We start from the raw sequence: 15,614 nt of genomic DNA, 5'->3' as shown, positions 1-15,614 counted from the left end.
TATTTTGAGGTGAGATCCAGTGGAAGTGGTTAAGAGTACTGACTTTCAAGTTACGTGGACTTGGGTTTGACTCCTGGCTCTGCTTCTTACTTTAAAGTTAAGCCTTAGGAATTGCTGATATTTGATTGTTTTTCAACTGTGTGACCTTGGGAATATTCCTTGGATTTTCTACATTCACTTCCCTCAGCTACAAATAATAGGTTTTAAGATTTTACCTTAAGAAGTTAAACCTTTCATAAGGTTTTAAGAAATAAGTGCAATAACTTACATAAAGCATTTAGCTAATTTTCTGGCACAATTAACTTATTGTTTGTACATTGTAAATATTTCATTATGGTTTTTATACTTATCAGACATGGTTCCTAAGATGTGTCAACTCAGACTCAAGTTATTTCTTGCCTTGTAGAGAATATGTTTATTTTTCTGATCTGATTGTTACAATATTTATTATTTATTTATTTTAGAGAGAGAGAGCATGAGCACACATGAGTGGGGGGAGGAGTAGAGCGAGAAGGAGAGAGAGAATCTTAAGCAGACTCCCCACTAAGCCCGGAGCCCAACATGGGGCTCCATCTCACAACCTCAAGATCATGACCTGAGCTGAAATCAACAGTCAGGTGCTTAACCCACTGAGCCACCCAGGTACCCCTTGATTGTTATAGCATTTAGAATATTTTCCATTAAAAACCAAAAAGTTTGACATGTAAATTTCACTGTTTCACAAATCAGTTGTGGTGTTTCATAAATGTATTTTATAATGGTAACTTTATTTAGCTTTTCTATTTGATTTTATATTATACTTAATAGTATTTTAATTATTATGGTTGATTATCATGGTGATTTAATAGTCTCTGAGTACTTAGGAAAGGGAATGCTTTATAAAAACAATCAAATCTCATTTTTTTAGTTCCTAGGATGCTTTGGAAATACTTTTTTTTGTTAATTGAATGAAAGAATCACATTATAATTTTTTAGAAAATAAAATTGATTATATACCCAAAAGTTCTGATGATAGATTAGAATCTAAGGAGAAAATGGAAACAAGTATATTATTGAGTCCAAATTACCTTTATTTGGATTGGATTAACTGCCTTCGTTCTGTGGCTGTATGTGTGTAATATAGATCAATAAGGTGTTCAGAATGGGATTAACTATCTGGAAGGAAATGGTGTTATCTAAACCCTACAGCTGGAAAATATGAGAATTAGAAACTTGATTAATAATGGATCACGTCATTATCCAATGATTAAAGACTGCTGGGTGGAACTGACATGGTGGGGTTTTCTTTTTGGAAAATAATATCTTAATTGTAGTGGTGTTCCACTTGGCATTTAGTAAAAATGCAATTCACTGAGAACACATTTAGGGTTTAGAAAGAGACCTAACCTCTGTAGCTTAGTGGTTTAGTGCCTCTGATGCAGAGTTGGGGAGAGGTTTAAAATTAGGATATAAAATCAGAACAGCATGACTTTAGCTAATGTACTGTTTGCCCTTGACCCCTTCTCCGCAACTTGCTAGTAATGATAGGTCTTTGACGAGTGTAACTGCCTTATGCCCATTTTATTTAGTTTTCATAGCTAATGAATAATAAGAAAAAAAAGTCCACCAGGACCTGATTGTTTACCTCTCTAATAGCAATTTACGGATGGTACATACTGTGGCTGTTACAAACTATGTCCTATAATAGCATTTGATGTAAGTAGCTGCTCACCATTCTGTATTGTGGTTGGAGCAGGAGAAATAGAAAATTGGTCATTTCCCGGCAGATAGCAGTAAGTTTCAATTCAGTCAGAATGCCGTATGTACTGTGATAGGTTTATAATTATTACCCAAAGATTGATGGTTTTTTGGTGAGTGTAAATTTGTGCAGCTGTAATCCATTAAGAAATCAATAATCATTCCATTCTGATGTGTAGTTCCTACTCACTGTTATAAATGTATACCCAGAGCTGAAACCAATCCCCCCTCTTTTTTTGAAATTATAGTTGACACTATTAGAAATGAGGGCATTATTATAACATTTTTTTCTTCAATCAGATTCCTTTTTCTTTGCTTGTGTTCTTTTGTCCCATATGGCATCCTAATGAAAGGCTATATATTTTCTTAACATAAAAAAATTATTTAGACCTTTCTGTTTCTGTCTTCATCTTTTACTTAGCTGTTTCATGGCAAATTATTTATATGTTTAAAGTACCTCAGTGTTTCTTTCTGTAATGTGAAGGTCATTTATTAACAAATCTACGTGATCAGGAAAGTGGTAGGTTCTTCCTTTTAAAATAAATTTTAACCTTGAAACTATGATATTCTCATAAAAACCAAGTTTAACATTTATTAACTTGCACCTGCTAAGCACTGTGCTAGATGCTATTGGGGGAAGGAAGGCTGGGGACAGCATTGACCCTGCTCTCAGAAGAGCATACATTTTAGAGAAAGAGAGACTCAAATCAGCACAAATAACCTAAGGATGTGAAGAAAGAAGAGCAGTGGTGGAGGAAATGTCAGCTCTGAAACCATCCATTATGTAAGTTCCGAACTGGAACTTTGGTGTTAGGGTATGCTAGTGCTGGGGATGATGGGGTGTGGGTAGTGAGCTTCATCCCACAGGGGATGTGGCCAGTATTACAAAATTCTGCCATGGTCTGGGGCTGAAGAGTAGTCTACATAAAGATTCTAAAGAAAAGTGATATAGGGACAGAGTGTAAAATTAAAACAGTGGAGAAAGATATAAAATGAAAAGTAAAGGCCCTACTGCCTCGGTAATCCCAGTCCTCAATTTCTGAATTGTCTTTCCATAATTTTTTCATGTATTCATTCTAGCATGTTTAGTAAAGTGGTAGTTCAGCTGTAATGTAGATCACCATGTCTCTATGTATTTTTTCGTTTAGTACAAGTAGGATTACACTGTGCCTATTGACTTATGACTTGACTTTTCATTTAGGGGTTTCTTTCTTTCTATCAACACTTTGTTCTTGAGTGCATGTAATTCTGTTAGACACTGAGGATACACTGTGATTTATTTAGCTAGTCCTTCACTGATGAACATTTAGTTTGTTTCTGGGCTTTTGCTCTTACATACACAGTGTTATTATGAATATCCTTGTCCATACATTTACCTTTACATACATCCTTAGGATAATTTGGCTGTAGATTTGCTATGTCAAAAAATCTGTGCAGTGATCATCTTTGTGGACAAAGTATGGTCATATTGCCTTTTGAAAAGGTTACCAGTTCACACTACAAGTAACTTGTGAGTCTCTGTTTTGTCATCTTTGACAACATTGAATTTTATTGATTTTGATTAATCTGATGGGGGAAAATAGTATGTAGGGATATTTTACATTTCTTAATTATGCTTACATAAGCATTATTTCATATGTTTGTTGGTGGGGATTTCTGTGTCTAATTTTTGTCCCCAAGGTTCATTTCTGTTTTAGCATGCAGGAGAAATTATAATTAAAAGCTCTATTAAGAACTTTGAGAAAGGAAGAAAAAAGGTTTTATTTTGGGGTCCATGTTTTGAGGCAGATTTGATGGAAGAATGCCTATCATTTGATGTTAAGTAAAAACTTCAGAATGTTGAATACTCTATAGCAGAAGATGTAGTTTTTGTTTCACTGCTTGGTTCATCTTGGCAAATCACGTAAGTAATCCATCCAAGGTATTTAGCATAGCACTTCAGTAAAGTTCAGAGGTTAAGGAAATTTTATTATATAATGAAACCTGGCTATCCATGTAACAGCAATTATTTTAGGAGGAAAGAGTGTGTATCTAACAAGTAGAAGTAGGAAACAGTCAACAAAACTAAAAGGCAATCTATGGAATGGGAGAAGATACTTGCAAATGACATATCTGATAAAGGGTTAGTATCCGAAATATATAAAGAAATTTTAAGATTGAACACCCAAAAAACAAATAATCCAGTTAAAAAATGGGCAGAAGGCATGGATAGACATTTTTCCAAAGAAGACATACAGATGGCCAACAGACATGAAAAGATGCTCAACTTAGTTGTTAAATCAGGGAAATACAAATCAGGGAAATACAAATCAAAAATACAATGAGATATTACCTCACACCTGTCAGAATGGCTAAAATTAACAACACAGGAAACAACAGGTGTTGGTGAGGATGTAGAGAAAGGGGAACCCTCTTAACACTGTTGGTGGGAATGCAAACTGGTGCAGTCACTCTGAAAAACAGTGTGGATGTTCCTCAAAAAGTTAAAAATAGAATTACCTCAGGATGCCTGTGTGGCTCAGTTGTTAGGCGTCTGCCTTCAGCTCGGGTCATGATCCCACGGTCCTGGGATTGAGCCCCACATCAGGCTCCCTGCTTAGCAGGAAGCCTGCTTCTCCCTCTCCCATTCCCCTGCTTGTGTTCCCTCTCTCGCTGTGTCTCTCTCTGTCAAATAAATAAATAAAATCTTTTAAAAAAATAGAAATTACCCTATGATCCAGCAATTGCACTACTAGCTATTTACCCAGAGGATACAAAAATACTAATTCAAAGGAATACGAATACTTGCACCTTTATGTTTATAGCAGCATTATTAACAATAGCCAAATTATGGAAAGAACCCAAATGTCCATCAACTGAAGAATGGATAAAGAAGTGGCACACACACACATACACAATGGAATATTACTCAGCCATCAAAAAGAATGAAATCTTGCCATTTGCAATGGCGTAGGTGGAGTTAGAGAGTATGATGCTAAGCAAAATAAGTTAGAGAAACACAAATACCATATGATTTCACTCATATGTGGAATTTAAGAAACAACAAATGAACATGGATGGGGGTGTGGGGGAGAAGAGAGGCAAACCAAGAAACATTCTTTTTTTTTTTTTTAAAGATTTTATTTATTTATTTGACAGACACAGCGAGAGAGGGACACAAGCAGGGGGCGTGGGAGAGGGAGAAGCAGACTTCCCGCAGAGCAGGGAGCCCGATGCGGGGCTCGATCCCAGGACCCTGGGATCACGACCCAAGCCAAAGGCAGACGCCTAACGACTGAGCCACCCAGTCTCCCTCAAGAAACAGATTCTTAACTACAGAGAACAAACTGATGGTTACAAGAGGGGAGGTGGACGGGGGCGTGGGTTAAATAGGTGTTCGATTTAAGGAGTACACTTGTGATGAGCACCGGATGTTGTATGTAAGTGATTAACACTAAATTCTAAACCTGAAACTAATATTGCACTGTAAAAACTTAGAGAAAAAAATAAAAAGTAGAAGTAGCAAGCAAAGAATAAAGAAATAAAAAGGTATTACTTAAAAATTGTTTGATTAATTACATTTAAGGTGCTAGGTAAGGTATAAGCGGATAAGAAGCTACCTGTGTAGGACCCAATTTCTCCTTTCCTATTTCAAGACTGGTGGAGATCTCTGAGCCTTTCAGTCAATAAGCAGTTTGAATTGCCTGAAAACTTTCAGGCTAAGTCTAATCTTGAAAAATACTGGAGTCTAGTCCTCTTTTTGTTTTCTTGTACACTTTTCTGGAAACTACTGGGTTTAGACTTGCCCTGTGTTTTACTCACATGGGAAACTGAAATATACGAGAGCGGAGAAGATTTATTGCATGACAAATATGTTTTTCATGAGCAATTTTGTATCCAACTGTGTTTTCTAGTTTTGTAGCTCCTACTCTGTCCTAAGAACTAGATTGTTGTGGCCTGCTGTCACCAGGACCTGGGTTTGTTCTTTAACTCAAAGAGAATATTAAGGGAGAGCAAACTTGTACCTCTTTCCCTTTCTCTCTTCCCTAGAATGGTGGTGTGAGGACATAGCTGATTGAACCTCTGCCTTTTGCCTGCAAAATCACATTTAAAAATAGCAGGCTTCCAAGTTTTCTTCCGGGGCTACTTTGTGTGTGTGTGTGTGTGTGTGTGTGTGTGTGTTTAGTGTGTACCCACGTCATTCATCTCACCACTGAAAATAACCCTGATGAATCAAACACTTACTTGGAAGTGACCCCAGAGGTCATTTAGAACAACTTCCTAAACAAAGCAAGAATATCCTTGACAGCATGCATGACAGGTGGTCTCTGGGATTTTGTTTGACTCCTTCCAGTGCTAAAGGAAGGAAGCTCACTGTTGCATTGTTGATCGACTCTAATTCTTAGAAAGTTCTTCCTTACATTGAGTTCTCATCTGCCTCTCTGGAATGTCACTGCTTTTTACTAAGACACAAACTAAAGATCTAAAGGGAATTTTAGATGCTTTGTTCTATATTAGTGCTTATAGGCTAGCTTTTCATGTAGGATTTTAGAGTTTTGCATTGACCCTTATATTTAAAAGACTATCATGATTTCTTCTGAGGAATAATGCCACAGGGGTAATACTTAACATATATGCCCTGTCTTTCCATCTTCGCCCAAACAGCTACAAGTAAACCGTCTAAGTATGGTTAAGTAACAAACAAACAAAACAAAAATCCCTGGTGTTATTTTCAGTAATTTCCATCTTAATGTTACTTTTAGTTATTTACCCTTAAATGACTTTTTTTTTAAGATTTTTTTTATTTATTTGACAGAGAGAGACAGTGAGAGCAGGAACACAAGCAGGAGGAGTGGGAAAGGGAGAAGCAGGCTTCTCGCAATGCAGGGAGCCCGATGTAGGGCTCGATTCCAGGACCCTGGGATCATGACCTGAGCCAAAGGCAGACGCTTAACAACTGAGCCACCCAGGCACCCCCACCCCCCTTAAATGACTTTTAAGTCTTTTGACAGTTCAAATTAAATTATAGTTAAGATGATAGTTTGCCAGAAAACTACATGTGTTTTCAAGACAGACATCCACTGATTAGGTTTCCATTTCAAATGGAATGCAAAATTTTAGCTTTGTGCATAGATGTTTTAGTAGTTACTATGTTATTCTAAATCTTAATGCTTTGAGATTTAAAAATGGGACTTAGAAGTAAAAAGGCATTTAGGGAAATGTTACAAAATTCATATAAAGGAAATAGGATCATCTTTCAGGGATTCATTTAGCTTAGGATGTGGAAATTTAACAAAATTTTCCAGCTGAAATTTCTTAGGAAAGATTCCTAGGTGAAAAAAGATAATATGAAGTCCCCTGACAGGGGTTTTAGGCATCCCCATTTGTTCCTTCGAGGACATTAGCAATATTTGAATTGGCTTATGACTTTGTATTTCTCCCTTGCCTGAGTGACAGTTCTGCCGTGCCTTTATTGGATTTACTGTTGTAATTGGATATGGAATTACAAAATATTACAGTTGGATATGGAATTACAATATATGCTTCTGTGCCGGGAAGCATATATTTTGATATGTGCACCTTAACAATCTAAATTGTTAGGATGGTGACTCACTCTGATTTAACAGGGAAATTAGCTGGGCTTGTCTTTGTATGAACATTTGGGTAGGAGTTGACCCTAACTCTAGAGATGTAGCAGTGTTCCAGATCACTTGTGGCAAAATATAGCCATGTGGAGGGTGAGAATTTCTCTTGCTGAAACAGGCTAGGTTTTCTCAGACCTGCCTTTGCTTTATTTTGGAGAATTATCTAATTAGGGCATTCATTGGCTGAGAAATGATTGGCTGTGCATTTAGGAAATGTGTTGGCCCATTTAATCATGTCACTGTGCTACCATTGGAGTGTCATAGCAAGGGACATTATGAAATTCTTGGGGAAGAATAATCCTTATAACCAAAATATTTTAAAAATAAATAAATAAAACAGTTATGTTATAGAGCCCTGTTTCTCAAACTTGCTTGATCCTAACAATCATCTGGTTTGCCTGTAGAAATAGAGTCCCACACCTCACCATAGGTGTACTGAGTCCAAATCTTCAAGGAAGGAACCTGTGATACTAATGATGAGGCAAGTTTAGGAAACTATCAAATAGTATAAATGTAGGGAATTGGAAAGGACTGCACTGGGAAAGAAGGTAGTGATTGCTCCAAGGAGCCAAGGAATTACAGCTTGTTACCACCAGACTCTACAACATTCCTTACTTTGCAGCGCTAGTATAGGGATATGACTGAACTGTATTTTTAGGGTTTGCAGGAGGTGGGAGAAACAGGTTGCTCTTTTCAAGAAAAAATTAATGATGTAAAGCTATGTTATGTTGTTTTATTGTAACAGGCAAAAGGTCTTTATTCTTTTTCTCTGCCTGCCTTTGGTCATTTTCCTTTTTCTTGGCCTTCCGGTGAATTTTGTTTGGGACATTTTATAAAACTATATGCAACATTTTCACACAGGGTTTGATGAGATTGAGCATTTTTTTCCTCTTCATTTCTTTCTCAGTTGTATTCCTTCAGCCTGTTTACGAAACATAGATATATGTTCCTGTTTCAGGCAGGGAGCTTGTGCATCTGTTAACACTTCAGAAATAGTCAGTTTAGATTTCAACAGCTGATTAGTGCTCAGTTCTAACCAAACTGAGAAGGAACTCTTAAGAATGGTAACAAATATTATTCTTAGTTGTCTGTACAAAAATGTAATAATGATCATTTTAAAGCCATCCTGTGGTTATAAAAGGCCTGTGCTATTGCACTTCAGTGCACCTCAGTGAAGCTGTCAAAACATTTAGTGACCAGTCTGCTAAGAGCAATTATTACAAAAGTAATCACAAAGATTTCATTAGTGTCGTTTTACTTATCTACTCTGGTTGTTAGAAAAAATACTGGTGAAATTCCAGAAACATCCTGTATGATCTGCTAAACGGTTTCATGGGAATTCCAACTTCCACATTGAATTACTACTGAATGTAAGAAATATAGCTAATGGTATCAGTGTGGCACCCAACTACTGATTTGTCTAAGATAGGAAGCCATATCCCCACGAGCTGGAGCCAAAAGGAAAGAAGAGATGCATGTTTTAAATGCACTTGTGCCAACACTTACCTGGCTGACCTTATATTTCTTTAGTAGTCTGGAGAAATAGACTAGAAATAGAATGGGAGGACATAATAGAATTGATAAAAATAATAGAATGGGTAGAAATAAAATCAGAAATCATAAAACTGATTTACAGAAGAGATCCTGTAGTGTTATTATGCATATGAATCAACTACTATTTACTGGATACTTGATTTATGAAAATATTGTATATAGGACAGAGAAGAAAAATGCATTCTTCCTTTAAAGAGAATGAAATTTAGTAGAAATCATAAATAAATAGAAAGTTAAATAGCAGTTGAATATTTCAGACATGAGTTCGAGATATTCAGGCAAGCATAACAGAGTTTCCCAATTATATCCATAGAATTAAGGCAGAGGATATACCGATTTCTTAGGAAGAATTGGAGGTCGTCTATCTTCTAGTTATATTCATAGAATTAATCATCTTCTTTCTGTAGTCTTGTCACCTATTTCTATAATACAGATCATTCCTCTTCCTAAAAACCTTCATGACTGCCCATCCCTTTGGGGAGCTACAAAGAGCTAATAAGCTATATCTAGTATTTTATACTACTTCCTTCATTAAACCACACAATCTTTTTATCTTCATCTCCTGAAATTCCCTTTCGCATACCCCATGCTTCAACCACAGACCCTTCCAGGTCTTGAACATAGCAAGTTCTTTCATATTGCCATTTTTTGCATAAACCCTTCCCTTTTCCTTGAATTTCTGTCTCCTTTTCTCTACCAGGCAAACTCCTAATCCTTAAAGAGCAAATGTTACTGCTTCTTTAAAACTTTAGCTACTTCCCCATATTCCTGTAGTACTGAGTATGTATATATCTCCACAATAGCATTTACCACATTCTAGGGTTGCTTGTCTTCTGTCTCCCATTTCAGACTGAGCTCTTCCAGGGCAGAGACTGTGCCTCATTTACCTCTATACCTGTAATATTGCCCCCATATGTGGCACAGAGTAGGTGCACCCTTCTCCCGTGTTTTATGAACAAACCAACGGAAAGTGAATGGGCTTTCATGAAGTGGATGGGAATGGGGGCTGTCTTTGACGAAAGGCAGGTGGAGGTGGCTCCCTTAGCTGAGGGGGAAAAAAGATCAAACAGTAAAGGACAGTTTTCATCTGCCCGGATATGAACAGGTTGCAGTAAGGATTCATATGGGACGGTCACCTCTGAACCCAGAGCTCTAGAGATAGTCATGCACTAAGCACTCAAGGCTATTTAGGTCTTGCTTCATGCTTCTTTTTGTCATATGGAGCTAGCCAAGATGGGTCCATCTGTAGCTGGGCCGCATGGTAGGCTGGAGTATTAATTAGCAAAATTCGAATGGACTTCCTTGTCCATTTACCTTCAATGCCATTGAGTCAAAAGAATGTGTCTTTTGTAACATGTATACTCTTTCTTCTTTGTCCTTCTCATATTTCTTCTCTCCCACACTTGCATCTATCCTGTTTGTGCTGGCTCATGATTTTAGACTTCTGTTGAAACTTCCTCTGGCTAAACCTAGGGAAATTTGTTTCAGCTCACTTATTTGCCCTTTGTCAAGCTGACCTATTTCATTAAAAAAAAAAATGAGGTTGTGGTGGGATGAGTACTGAGAAGGCAGGAAGGGGCATGCCGCTGGTGCCCCAGCAAAGGTTATGTAGATAAGACTAGCTGTAGTGAAGTACCTGAATTGTCTTTGGGCCCCTTTTGCTATTCTTTCTTCTCCGTTAGCACTCCTCTTTAGAAACCCACTTCCCTTGTGGTGCTTTCTTGCTGCTTCACTGTCCCACTCTGTCCTGCCTTTCTTTCAGGGTTGCATGATTCTGGTAGGTGTCTCCACCACCCCTCTTCATCCACATCAAAACCTGTCTATGGCACTAGGAACACTTTTCTCAGCTTTCTGTCCTGTTGTAGAACAATTCAAGTAAACTCATTCAAGCTGAGATTTTAGGAAGTGACTTTGTTTAATGGATTATTACTGTTTTACAGTAACATAGATGCTTTAAGAGAGCTTTTTCTAGAAACTTGCTCTCAAGTTGTGATAAATTTCTAGTAAGGGAAATTTCAGGCACCGGGTCACACTGGAGTGTATGGAGGAGAGGTTTGGGGCCATGAAAATTATTCTTGTTTTCTGCCAAATTGATACCATCAATGTAACTGTTTTCCCAGCTCAAAGACAGTACCAGACCTGAGTTGAGACTTTTTTTCCATGAGTACTCAATATCAGCAGTAAAGACTAATTTTGTGGTTGAAAAGTGTTAGAGTATATTAGGATCTGGAAGTGACTCCTTGGCCATTCTTTGACCCTTTGTCAATTAATTTTGGAGGTGGGGGAAAGTCTCAGGTGCATGTATCTGTAAAGCCATACTAGCTTGAGCTAATAATAAGATTTTTTTAGTTTTTTGGAGTTGATGTTTACTTTTGTTTTAATATAAGAAACTTCTGGTTAATAGTTTCATAAATACAGAACACATTTACAAATGTCTTTGAATATTGCATGAATATGCACTTGATAATCTCAGACCAGAGACCTCCACCCAGCCCTTGTCTGTGAATAAGCAGTGCTCAGTCATGTGTAGTGTGGAAAAGTTGTGCTCATTTAATATTTTCCACAGTCGTCCAGACTCTGCCATGAAAAAGCATTGCAGCTGTTTTGATAAAGCCCCCATAAAACCACAGCTTTAAATATCTGAAAATATCTGAAAATAAAAATTTTCATGAAGATGAAAATGCCCAGGTATAAAAATATATTTTGCAAAAATATACCAAACCTTTCTATTTGGGTATCCAATGCATTTGTCCTAGGAGGGAGGGAATACCTGATCAGTTGGAAGACACAGAGCAAGAAATCTTTAATATAACAGGGATTGCCTTTAAATCCCTTTATAAGCCACTTTTCTTTTTTTATTAAGAATGTAGTTTTGTACTGTATCCTGATTATGGTGGTGGTTACATGAATCTCTGCATGTTGTAGAACTGGATGCTAAAAGGGAAAGAAAGCTCAATTTTTTTGGTAAGATAATTTAAAAAACAAAATTATGGATTAAAAAAATGTATTTTTTTCATATGAAACCATGGTAAAATCATGGTTAAATTTCCAGAATAATCAATGAAAAAGCTTGGCTAATGTGACATTTATTGGTTGGTGGTTTTAATAGTATTGTGCAAACTAATCATTTATAAGGAAATACATTTCAAATCACAAATCAGAACTTGAGGAACGCATTTTTCGCTATGTAGTCAGGAATGGGCAACAAACAGTTATGGCAGTCCCAGTTCTGGTGTTAATGGTGATAAATGCAGTTATAGTGGCTATGGTGCAAAAGGCGGGGGCTCAGATTGAGAGTTGGAAGAGGACTGGCTGAGAATAATCATTAGAGACCCTGGCAACTTGGCAATTGGGCAGTCATCAGTTACTTGATGTACCTAACATTTTGCACATAGTAGTTGCTCAATAACTGCTGACTAGAAGCTGGGGCCTTGGTTCTGCCTCGGTTCAAATCCTGGCTCCACTTGTCCAGCTACGTGACCTTGGATAAGTTGCTTAGCTCTGTGCTTCATCTCCCTCGACTCTAAAGGCTGTGAAGCACACCTCTCTCATAGAGCTATTGGGAGGATTAAATGAGATGGAACATGAAGCTGTAGCAGAGTTTGGTGCCCCTAGTAAGTGATCCCGTGGATGTGAAATGCTGTTAAAGAACTGTGGGATGAATGGCAGTAGCTCCTGTCACTTTCTGTGTTAGGGAGGCAGTGTTGAATAATGATGACTCATCAAATGTTTGTTTATTGGGGTCAGGAGCTTTTGTAAAATTAATTTCTTTAATAGTACAGCACAGAACACTCTGGTGTCTAAGCTTCTAGTGTTTGTTTCTTTCCCTTTCTAGATACCTTTATTTCTGAGCTTATTTCCTACTGAATTTTACCTTCAATGCCATTGAGTCAAAATTATTGGATACTCCAGTTATGTGAAGGATTTGTAATATGGGTTAATTTTCCTGCATTGTGAATATTGGATGTGAAAATGATTTTAATAAAGTATATTTTAATGATATATATACTTCACTGTAAATTTTTTAAATAGAATGAATGCAGGTTAATTAGGGGGAAAAAGAAAATATGCATAAGTAAAAATGGGAAAATCACTCAATCTCACAATCAGAACCAATTCCTATGCAAAATAATAATAGCAGAAATGCTTATATAGCATTTACTATATATTGGGCATTGTTCTGAGTGCTTTGCATCTAATTTAACAGCTCAAAGTCTATCTATCCAGGTCATTTTCTATGGCTCTATAAACAGAGGAAAGGCTGGGATCATATAATAAAAATAGTTTATGATATGATTATTTTTCCCTTAACAGTATACATTCTGAACACTTTCTCATGTTACTGAGCACATATATTCATTATGATTTTTAACAGCCACAGAATATTTTATTCTGTGGTAATGAACCTACCGTTGCATCTCTTTGTGTTCCTGTAACTGAGGGAGAGTTTACCACTTAAGATGTTAATAAATGACGTTTTTCCTACAAATAGTGTTATTAACCAGAAAGTCAATAAAGTATCATCTATTATTCTTTCATATTAAAAGAGATTCAGGCAGTGCTTTGGTATGTGTAAGAATTTTACCCTGTTTTTGTCTACTGGCTCTACAAAATATTCAATGTTACATGGCTACTTTTTTTCCACCATACACTCAAATGATGATTCTGAGGTAGCTATTTCTTTTTTAAAATGCCTTAAAGTAAAATAAGATCTAAGTATTGTTTGCTGTGTAAGTAATTAGATTTTCTTAGTTTAATGACATTTGGCATGTGGCATTTCTATTATCTTTTGGTTTTGGTGGGAAAAACTTGGTCTAATGCCAATTACGACTATTCTATGAGAGTTAATGGGACATACTTGTTGAGATCCACATGGTTTGAGTCATGCAGTGCCTTCACCTATCCCTTTAATGTATTTTTAAGGCAGGAGATGAGAGTGATGGATTGGTTTCAGGGTGTGAACACCAGTCTCTGATTGTAATTCGGGAGATACGTGGATCTGAAGTTGATGGGCAGGCTGCCTGCTTAGCCAGGCGAGCTTCCATTATCTCAAGAACCTGTACCGATTAGTCTGCTATCATATTGAGAGACCTCACTATGGAAACAGACGTTTTCCCAGGGTGGGAGAGAAATAAAAGGAAATATTCTATTTGAGATTTAATTCTTCCATTGTTTCAAGCCTATAGAATTTCATCTAATAGGATAGCATGTTTATTCAGGAGGGGACTAGAAGTCTTATTTTCTCTCCAGTTTCCCCCCCTCCTTACATCAGGACCTCTTCATATCTAAGGCATAAAAATGTATAATTTTATTTTTGTAGGCCCGTGCTTTGCATAAACCAGAAGTTCAATACATTTATTGAATATCGAGTGAGTGAAATTAGTTTACGACCTACATAGCAACATGAAATATGATATAATGTATGAGATTATACACATTATTACCCAGCTTTTCCACAGCTACTTTGCCCCAGCATTACCTAATTTTGCTGTGATTTTGTCTTCTTAAAACCTGGTTGAAATGCCTCTTTTGCAGCTTTTAAGAGTTAATGTGCATTTGCTTTAATTCTAGAAGGCTTTCCCTGCGTAGGTTTATGCTTTTGTTTCTTAAGAGGTTTATGCTTTAAGCAAGGTCATATTAGATTAGATACTGCGGAGAATCAGGTCTTCATGCATTTGGGGAGGTTGTCTCTTTTTGAGGAATCTCTTACCTGATTTTCACATTCTTTTTCATAAACTTTATTTTGTGACTGTGTTTAGTTTATACAGTGTTGTACATCACACATTGAATTACTATGATCACTAACAATTATATTTCCCAAGTCTATCCAATAGTAAATCAGTGGGTGAAACATGAAAGGCAAAAAAATAATAACAAACAAAAACAACAAAAGCTAGGCTTTCTTACTTAGTATTTTATTTAACAAAATACTCTCTTAGATTTTTCTGTAATGATTTACATTTAGTATCTATCAAAGTAAAACTATCAGAGTACTTGTCAGATTAAAAAAATAAAAACACCTTTGTCTTTACAATACACACAGATTCACAAATATGAATACTGAAAATATATTGAAAATTTTCAGCCAGCTATTACTTGAACTTAAACTTTGGAGTGGGTATCAATATTGAAGAAATTCAGGAAGATATTTAAGGGCAGAGAACAAGGCTCAAGCAGATGTATTTGGCAGGACTGTTTGCTATATGTATCTCAGGAGAAGGGTGGTGTCACAGTTTCAGTGGGAGATGGGTGGCCTGCCAGCCTGCTAGCACTTGCCGTCCCTGTGATAAGTATAAAAATACTCATTTACCTTTATTTGTGTTAAACTCAGGTACCTTGCCCCTCCTTGATGAATAGATGCCAAATGTAAGAACACAATCCTAGTCAGATTTAGGAACATGTTAAAACTAAACAAATACCTCTCTTTATCCCTCCACCACAATTAGAAAAAAAAAAAAAATGTGCCAAATGTCAATAGGTACAATTGGAAAAAGAGAGGACGAGGGAGGGGGAGAAGGAAAGGGAAGGAAGGAGGGAATAGAGAAAACAAAATTTCTTACTTCAAAAGTAAATTAACTTTCAGAGTGCCTGGCTGACTCAGTCAGTAGAGCATGCAACTCTTGATCTTGGGGTTGTGAGTTTGAGCCCACTTTGGGTGGTCCTTAAAAATAAAATCTTAAAAAAAATGTAAATTAACTT

At 36.7% G+C, this 15,614-nt stretch overlaps 1 protein-coding gene across 12 annotated transcripts in view; it reads left to right on the top strand.

The window, feature by feature from the left end:
• Positions 1–15,614, top strand: part of IKZF2 (IKAROS family zinc finger 2) — a 150,744-nt gene that overhangs the window by 23,882 nt on the left and 111,248 nt on the right. The window contains exon 1 of one of the 12 annotated variants that reach the window (XM_027589816.2): positions 1,730–1,772. The exons of 10 other annotated variants lie outside the window; for them this stretch is intronic. The gene's annotated coding sequence lies outside the window, so the exon portion shown is untranslated. Of the gene's footprint in view, positions 1–1,729; positions 1,773–2,469; positions 2,522–15,614 lie in introns of those variants that run through there. One more of the 12 variants, XM_027589818.2, reaches the window with a different exon arrangement.

Source organism: Zalophus californianus, chromosome 3, assembly GCF_009762305.2.
Source record: "Zalophus californianus isolate mZalCal1 chromosome 3, mZalCal1.pri.v2, whole genome shotgun sequence".
NCBI lineage: Eukaryota > Metazoa > Chordata > Mammalia > Carnivora > Otariidae > Zalophus > Zalophus californianus.
Note: the sequence above shows the minus strand (reverse complement) of the source record. Positions and strands in the feature narration are given on the sequence as shown.